Source organism: Arachis hypogaea, chromosome 16 (genome assembly GCF_003086295.3).
Source record: "Arachis hypogaea cultivar Tifrunner chromosome 16, arahy.Tifrunner.gnm2.J5K5, whole genome shotgun sequence".
Classification (NCBI taxonomy): Eukaryota; Viridiplantae; Streptophyta; class Magnoliopsida; order Fabales; family Fabaceae; genus Arachis; species Arachis hypogaea.
In genome coordinates this window covers 66,638,986-66,646,167 of record NC_092051.1, presented here as the reverse complement: position 1 = coordinate 66,646,167, position 7,182 = coordinate 66,638,986, and the positions used below count along the sequence as shown (strand labels likewise).

The window sequence follows — 7,182 nt, the reverse complement described above, 5'->3', positions numbered from 1 at the left end:
AATTCCATCTGAGTGATTTACTTTCAGTTTTAGCTATTTTCTTCTTTTTTTTCTTACTCATTTGTTGTGTTTTCTTAGTTGTTTACAATTTAGTTCACTAACCCACTAACTGTTTGATGCATTGCACCACTCACACTAACAGCCATTCTAATAAGAGTAATTTCTTCATTCATTTTCTTTCTTACTTTTTGCTTTGTTGGTTGTATGACAGGTAGAAGAAGCGGGGCTTCAACTTCCTTTGATTCTGAACCTGAGAGGACCTTCCTTAGATTAAGGAGGGAAGTAAGAGGAAAGAGAGTCGTTGGTGCTGAGGAAGAGGAACAGTATTTTGAAACAAACATGGAGGAGAATATGGAGAACCACCATGAAGAAGAAGCTCACAACCATGCCAGAAAAGGCCCGGTAAATCATGTTGTGCAAGAGAGAAGAGTTCTAGGCTCTTACATCAATCCAAACCGAGGAAATTGTGAAAGTAGCATCCAAAAGCCAACCATACATGCCAACAACTTTGAACTAAAGCCCCAGCTCATTACCCTCGTTCAGAACAACTGTGCATTCGGAGGAAGCGCCCAAGAAGACCCCAATCAACATCTAACAACCTTCCTAAGGATATGTGATACTGTGAAGTCCAATGGTGTTCATCCTGACACCTATAGATTGCTTTTATTCCCCTTTTCACTCAAGGATAAAGCATCTAAATGGCTGGAGTCTTTCCCGAAGGAGAGTTTAATAACGTGGAAAGATGTGGTGAACAAATTTTTGGTGAGATTCTACCCTCCTCAAAGAATCAACAGGTTGAGAGATGAGGTACAAACCTTCAGGCAACAAGATGGTGAAACTCTCTATGAGGCATGGGAAAGGTTTAAGGACTTAACAAGAAGGTGCCCGCCAGACATGTTCAATGAATGGGTGCAACTACACATTTTCTACGAGGGTCTTTCTTATGAATCAAAGAAGGCAGTAGACCACTCATCCGGGGGATCTCTAAACAAGAAGAAGACCATTGAAGAAGCCATATATGTCATCGAGACTGTAGCTGAGAATGACTACTTCTATGCTTCCGAAAGGAGCAACACTCGAGGAGTGATGGAGTTGAACCACATGGATGCACTACTTGCTCAAAACAAGATGATCACCAAGCAGCTGGCTGACCTTACCAAGAAGATGGAAAAGAACCAAGTTGTAGCAATAATAAACCACTATTTTATGGTTTATCTTATGCTCAATTGAGTGGATTTTATCAATCTTTACCCACTTATTCATACTATTTGCATGTTTTATATTTCCCTTCCGGATTTTGTGCTATGATTGAAATGCTCCTTTGACCTTAATTTCATTAATATCAATTCTCCTTTTATACCATTCGATGCCATGATATGTGTATTAAGTGTTTTCAGAGATTACAGGGCAAGAATGGCTTGGAGGATGGATAGGAAGCATATAAAGGTGGAAGGAATACAAGAAGTTGAAGGAACTGCAAAGCTGTCAGCCTGACCCTCTCGCACTAAAACTGTCATAACATGAGCTACAGAGGTCTAAACGATGCGGTTCCAGTTGCGTTGGAAAGCTAACGTCCAGGGCTTCGATTTGATGTATAATATACCATAGTTGCCATGACGCTAGGTAACGCGAACGTGAACTACACGAGGACGCATCACAGTGATGAAAATCAGCGTGGCAAATTTCTTCTCCAACGATTTCTGGGCTGTTTTCGACCCAGTTTGCGGCCCATAAAACACAGATTAGAGGCTATAAAGTGGAGGAATCCATTCATTCATAAGGATAAGCTCATAATTCACTTTTCATAATTTAGATGTAGTTTTTAGAGAGAGAGGTTCTCTCCTCTCTCTTAGGATTAGGATTAGAATTTATATTAGGATTTAGGATTTCAACTTCTTCTCAGGTTCAATATTCCTTTTATATTTTTATTTATTCTAATGTTTTTATTCGTATCTGACTCATGTTACAAATTTGGCTTATGAATTCTTCGTATTTAGATTTGAATGTTTTATTTAATATAATTTGAGGTATTTCAGATTTGACTTTGCTTTGCTTTATTTATATGAATGATTTTGATTTATCCAAATTATTTTCATTCGAGTAGATTCTCTTCCCTTTTGGCTCTTGTTAAGTAATTGGTGACGCTTGAGTTATCAAATAAAGCAGTGGTTGAAATTGGCAGATTACTAATTGATCTAGATCGCTCTAAAGCTAGTCTTCCCACAGGGATTGACTAGGACTTGAGGATTAAGCTAATTAGTCCACTTGATTTACCTTCATAGTTAGAGGTTAACAAAGTGGGAGAAAAATCCAATTCTCATCACAATTGATAAGGATAACTAGGATATGACTTCCAGTTCTTATACCTTGCCAAGAGATTTTATTATTGTTAATTTATTTTACTTGTCATTTAAATTACTTGTTTCTTACTTTCAAAACCCCCAATTTACAAAACTCATAACTAATAATAAGAACACCTCCTTGCAACACCTCCTTGCAGTTCCTTGAGAAGACGACCCGAGGTTTAAATACTTCAATTATCCATTTTAAAGGGGTTTGCTACTTGTGACAACCAAAACGTTTGTACGAAAGGATTTTCTGTTGGTTTAGAAGCTATACTTACAACGCGATCATATTTTTATATTTCTTTATGGATAGAAAAACCGATCGTCAAAATGGCGCCGTTGCCGGAGAATTGCAAACGTGTGCCTTATTATTGGTTATTGTAAATATTTACTTTTTGCTTGTTTATTTGTTTTTATTTTTGTTATTATTTTTGCTTTTTCGTAAATTAAGAGGTTATTGCTCTTTATTTTAATGGATTTTTTTCGAAAATCACAAAAAAAAATTATATCTTTTTCAAAATCTTCTCTTATCTTATTTCAAAAATCAAATTTCAAATTTCAATATTTAAATTCCAAAATTCAAAATCCAAATTTAAAATTTTAAATTTAAAACTTTAAAAATCAAACCTTTTCAAAATTTAAATCTTTTTCAAATCTTTATCTTATATTGTTGACTTTTTCAAAAATTCAAATTTCAAAATTAAAATTAAAATTTCAATTTTAAATTTCAAATTTCAAAATTCAAATTTCAAAATTTAAAATTCAAAATTTAATTTTCAAATTCAAAATTTAAAATTTAATAACCTTTTAATTTAAATTTGTTTTTATTTTCGTTTTAATTTTTATTTGCTATTATGAGTTCTCACCACCATCACTTTGAGTTTGGTCCCAATGCTGTTGCAAGGAATGGAAATTATAATAGGAACATGCATCAAGGTCAAAACAATCAAAGATGGAAGGAGCCACGAGGATCTGATCAGCCCTTTCGGCAACATCACCTTCCAAGATACCATGGACAACGACCATCCTACAATGCATGCCAAGACAATAGATATGGTGGACTCCCTTGTAGTTACCAGCAAGCTCTATCATATGCCAATAAACCACCTCCTCAAAATAGCTTTGGACCACCATACTCACAAGCCTCTTTCCACCATTCACCTCCACATGACCCTAACCCGTATCCACCATACCAACCACCTTATGAGCCAAATGAACCATACACAGAACCACCCCCATTCCAACACAACTACTCTCATGAACCACCACCTCAATATACACCATCTCTTTATCATTATCAAGATAAACCACCTTCCTACCATGAACCCTTTCTCCCAACAAATGAACCCTCCTATCCACCCCAAACCTCCTTGGAGAAAGCACTTACCGATCTAAACTCTACTATACAAGCTCTCATCACCCAAATCGGACCACCAAATACCTTCAACAATCAACCCTCAAGCTCTAGTGTACTTTCTTTTCAACCACAGAATGATCTCTCCATCCCATCACGACCATCCATGGAAGAGCACCCACATCCATCAATCCAAGACCAACATGATCCCAATGATACTATTGACATGGAACAAGAGAGAAAGGATCATCTTCGCGAATTCATACTTCATAAGGAGCTAGAGGAGGCCCTAAAGGTAAAGGTAGTAAAGACCCTTGAAGTCGAAGGAGTGGTTGAAGAATCAGTGATGGAAGACATCAAGGAGGAGTCTGATTTTGTCTTAGAGCAAGAGGAGGCCCAAAATGTGGAGATAGGAGAGACCCTTGAAGATGAAAGAATAGTTGAAAGGAGTTGTCATGGAAAGAAAATCATCAAGGATGAGTACGATTTTATATTAAAACTACTGGACAAAGCAGTAATTATTGAATAGGAAGAAGTGGTTGAAGACCTAGGAGACGCTGAACCTCCATGGGAAAGTCAAGACATAGAGCCTCCTTCCAAGACGGTTGCATTTGATGTTGAGGAAGGTGTACAACCTCCAAGGCATGTCATGGTTAAGGACTTGGAAGAGGTCGATCAAGAGATGAAGATTCAAGAAGAAGAAGCACAACCTCTCATGCCCTTGGTAAGCAGTGAAGAGGAGATTGAATTGGAAGAAAGCTACCAAGAGGAAGAGGTTGAAATTGAAGAAGCTTACAAGGAGGTGGAAGCTGTTAGAGAAGAGCACAAGGGAGTGGAGCTTGCAAGTTCATTAGAAACACCTCTCCCAAGGCCATTACCGTCCAACACAACGTTCAAGTGGGTAAAATTTCTACCCTTGACCTTTACCTTCCCACTTGAATATGGGCTACTGGAGACGGATGGTCAACTTAGAGCTCTTTGTGGCATTAAGAGTAAGAAGAAGATGGTCAGTGGTAAGAATTGTCCTGCAAGGTTCAACATGGTTGTGCACTCAAAATTTAAATGCAAGGGTTGGTGTAAAGCTCAACTGAATGGGTCTAAGAAGTTGTTTGGCCGCTTTAGTGAGAATTCAAATTGCTTGCTACCCGGATGGAATCATAATGATCAACAAGAAGACGGGTGCAAAAGCAAGGTTTGGGACCCCGGAATTCTTTCTGGCAATCAGCACTCTTGGGGCCTTGTCACTTACTTTAACTTGCTTGAAGGCTTTCTGCGCCTAGTTTGGGATCCCGGAGGCCATTGGATTTGCAAACATTGGTGGAGATTCCTGGATGAGTTCAAGCACAAGCCACCCTAACAAAGCACTCACCAAATGTCCAACTTAAGGACTTTAACTAAAAGTGCTAGGTGGGAGACAATCCACCATGGTATGATCGTTTCTTTTTCAATTTTATTTCATGTTGTTTGTTTTTATTTTATATTATTTTCATTGAACCTGGAATTACTCATAACATCCATATCATTTTGCATTCTGCATACTGCATTATTAAAAAAAAAAGAAAAAAGCACGCACGCGACGCGGCAGCGTCGCTGACGCGTCCGCGTCACCAGTGCGTTTTGAAGAAAAGAGAATTGGACAGAGAGTCACGCGAAAGCGTGGCTGGAGGCGTGCCTGACGTTGGGATTTTTGCCAGTAAAGAATGTCATAAAAACAGTCGTGTTGTAGATATAGTCTCTAAACCAACAAAAATCCCTTCGTACAAACGTTTTGGTTGTCACAAGTAACAAACTCCTTTAAAAATTGTTAACCGAGTATTCAAACCTCGGGTCGTCTTCTTAAGGAATTGCAGGGAAGTATGTTCTTATTATTGGTTATGAAGATTGTAAATTGGGGGGTTTTGGAAGTTTGGGCAATGCGCACAGGTATATTTTCGAGCAATAAAAATAAATAAATAACTGTAAAATAAACTCTTGGCAAGGTATGAGAACCGGAAATCCTGTCCTTGTTATCCTTATCAGATGTGATGAGAATTGGATTTTAATCCCACTTAGTTAAGTCAAATGGACTAATTAGCTTGATTCTCAAGTCCTAGTCAACTCCTGAGGAGAGACTAGTGTTAGAGAAATTCTAGCTAAAGCAAAATCAGCCAATTTCAACCACTTCTGAGTTTGACAACTCAAGTGTTACCAATTACCTAACCAAAGCCAAAAGGGAAGAAAGTCTACTTGAATGAAAATAATTTGGATAAACACAGAGCATTAATAAATTAAAGAGAGCAATCATAAGTCTGAAATACCTCAAATAACATTACTTCAAAGAGTAATCTGTAACATAGAAGAATTCATAAATAAAATTGGGAAGATAATAAAAATAAAGAACCTGGGATTGAGAGCTACTCCTAAAACTAAGAGAAATCCTAAATCTTAATCCTAAGAGAGAGGAGAGAACCTCTCTCTCTAAAAACTACATCTACTCCTAAAATTGTGAATATGAGAGCCTCCCTATGAATGGATGCAATCCCCCACTTTATAGCCTCTAATCTGTGTTTTCTGGGCCGCGAACTGGGTCGAAAACAGCCCGGAAATCTCTGGAGAAGAATTCAAACACGCTGATTTCCGTCACTGCGACGCGGCCGCATGGGTCACGCGGTCGCGTCACCTAGCGTCAGAGCAACTATGGCATATTATATATCAAATCAAAGCCCCGGACGTTAGCTTTTCAACGCAACTAGAACCGCGTCGTTTGGACCTCTGTAGCTAAAGTTATAGCTGTTTGAGTGCGAAGAGGTCAGGCTGGACAGTTTAGCAATTTCTCCAACTTCTTGTATTCCTTCCACTTTTGCATGCTTTCTTTCCATCCTCTGAGCCATTCCTGCCCTATAATCTCTGAAAGCACTTAACACACATATCAAGGCATCTAATGGTAATAAGAGATGATTAATATTCACAGAAAAACACACAAACTCATAGTAAAGTCCAGAAATGTGAATTTAACATAAAAACTAATGAAAACATCCCTAAAAGTAACTAGATCCTACTAAAAACATACTAAAAACAATGTCAAAAAGCGTATAAATTATCCGCTCATCAGTAGTGTTCTGACCCATAATCCAAGGAACGGTCGGGTCAAGGGCTATCCTGGCCTTGACTGCATCCCAATCAAACTTCATGAAGCGCATGTCCTCCTCAGCTCTTTGATAACCATCCAGCTGATCAGATTTAGGCAGAAGTTTCAGAACATCCTCTATGGCCTCTTCAGTGACCAGAATCTACTTCCCTCTAAGGTTCACTGCATCTAGGGAAGTTTTGAAGTAATTGCAGTAGAAATCCCTTACCCAAGATACATTGACCTCAGTCAGGTTTCTTTCCAAGAAGAACCAGCCTCTTTGTTTGATCTAATCAGAGGTGTATTGCTGGAGTTCTTCTGGGATCTTCAGAGTCCTCTCCAGGTATAGGTTCCTGGAGGTTGCAAACACCGGATAC

At 38.4% G+C, this 7,182-nt stretch overlaps 1 non-coding gene across 1 annotated transcript; it reads right to left on the bottom strand.

Moving 5' to 3' along the window:
- Window positions 1-792: 792 nt before the first annotated feature.
- Window positions 793-896, bottom strand: LOC112761618 (small nucleolar RNA R71). Its single transcript, XR_003182006.1, has one exon. It is a non-coding gene; the product is annotated as a small nucleolar RNA R71 (small nucleolar RNA).
- Between the last annotated feature and the right edge of the window lie 6,286 nt (window positions 897-7,182).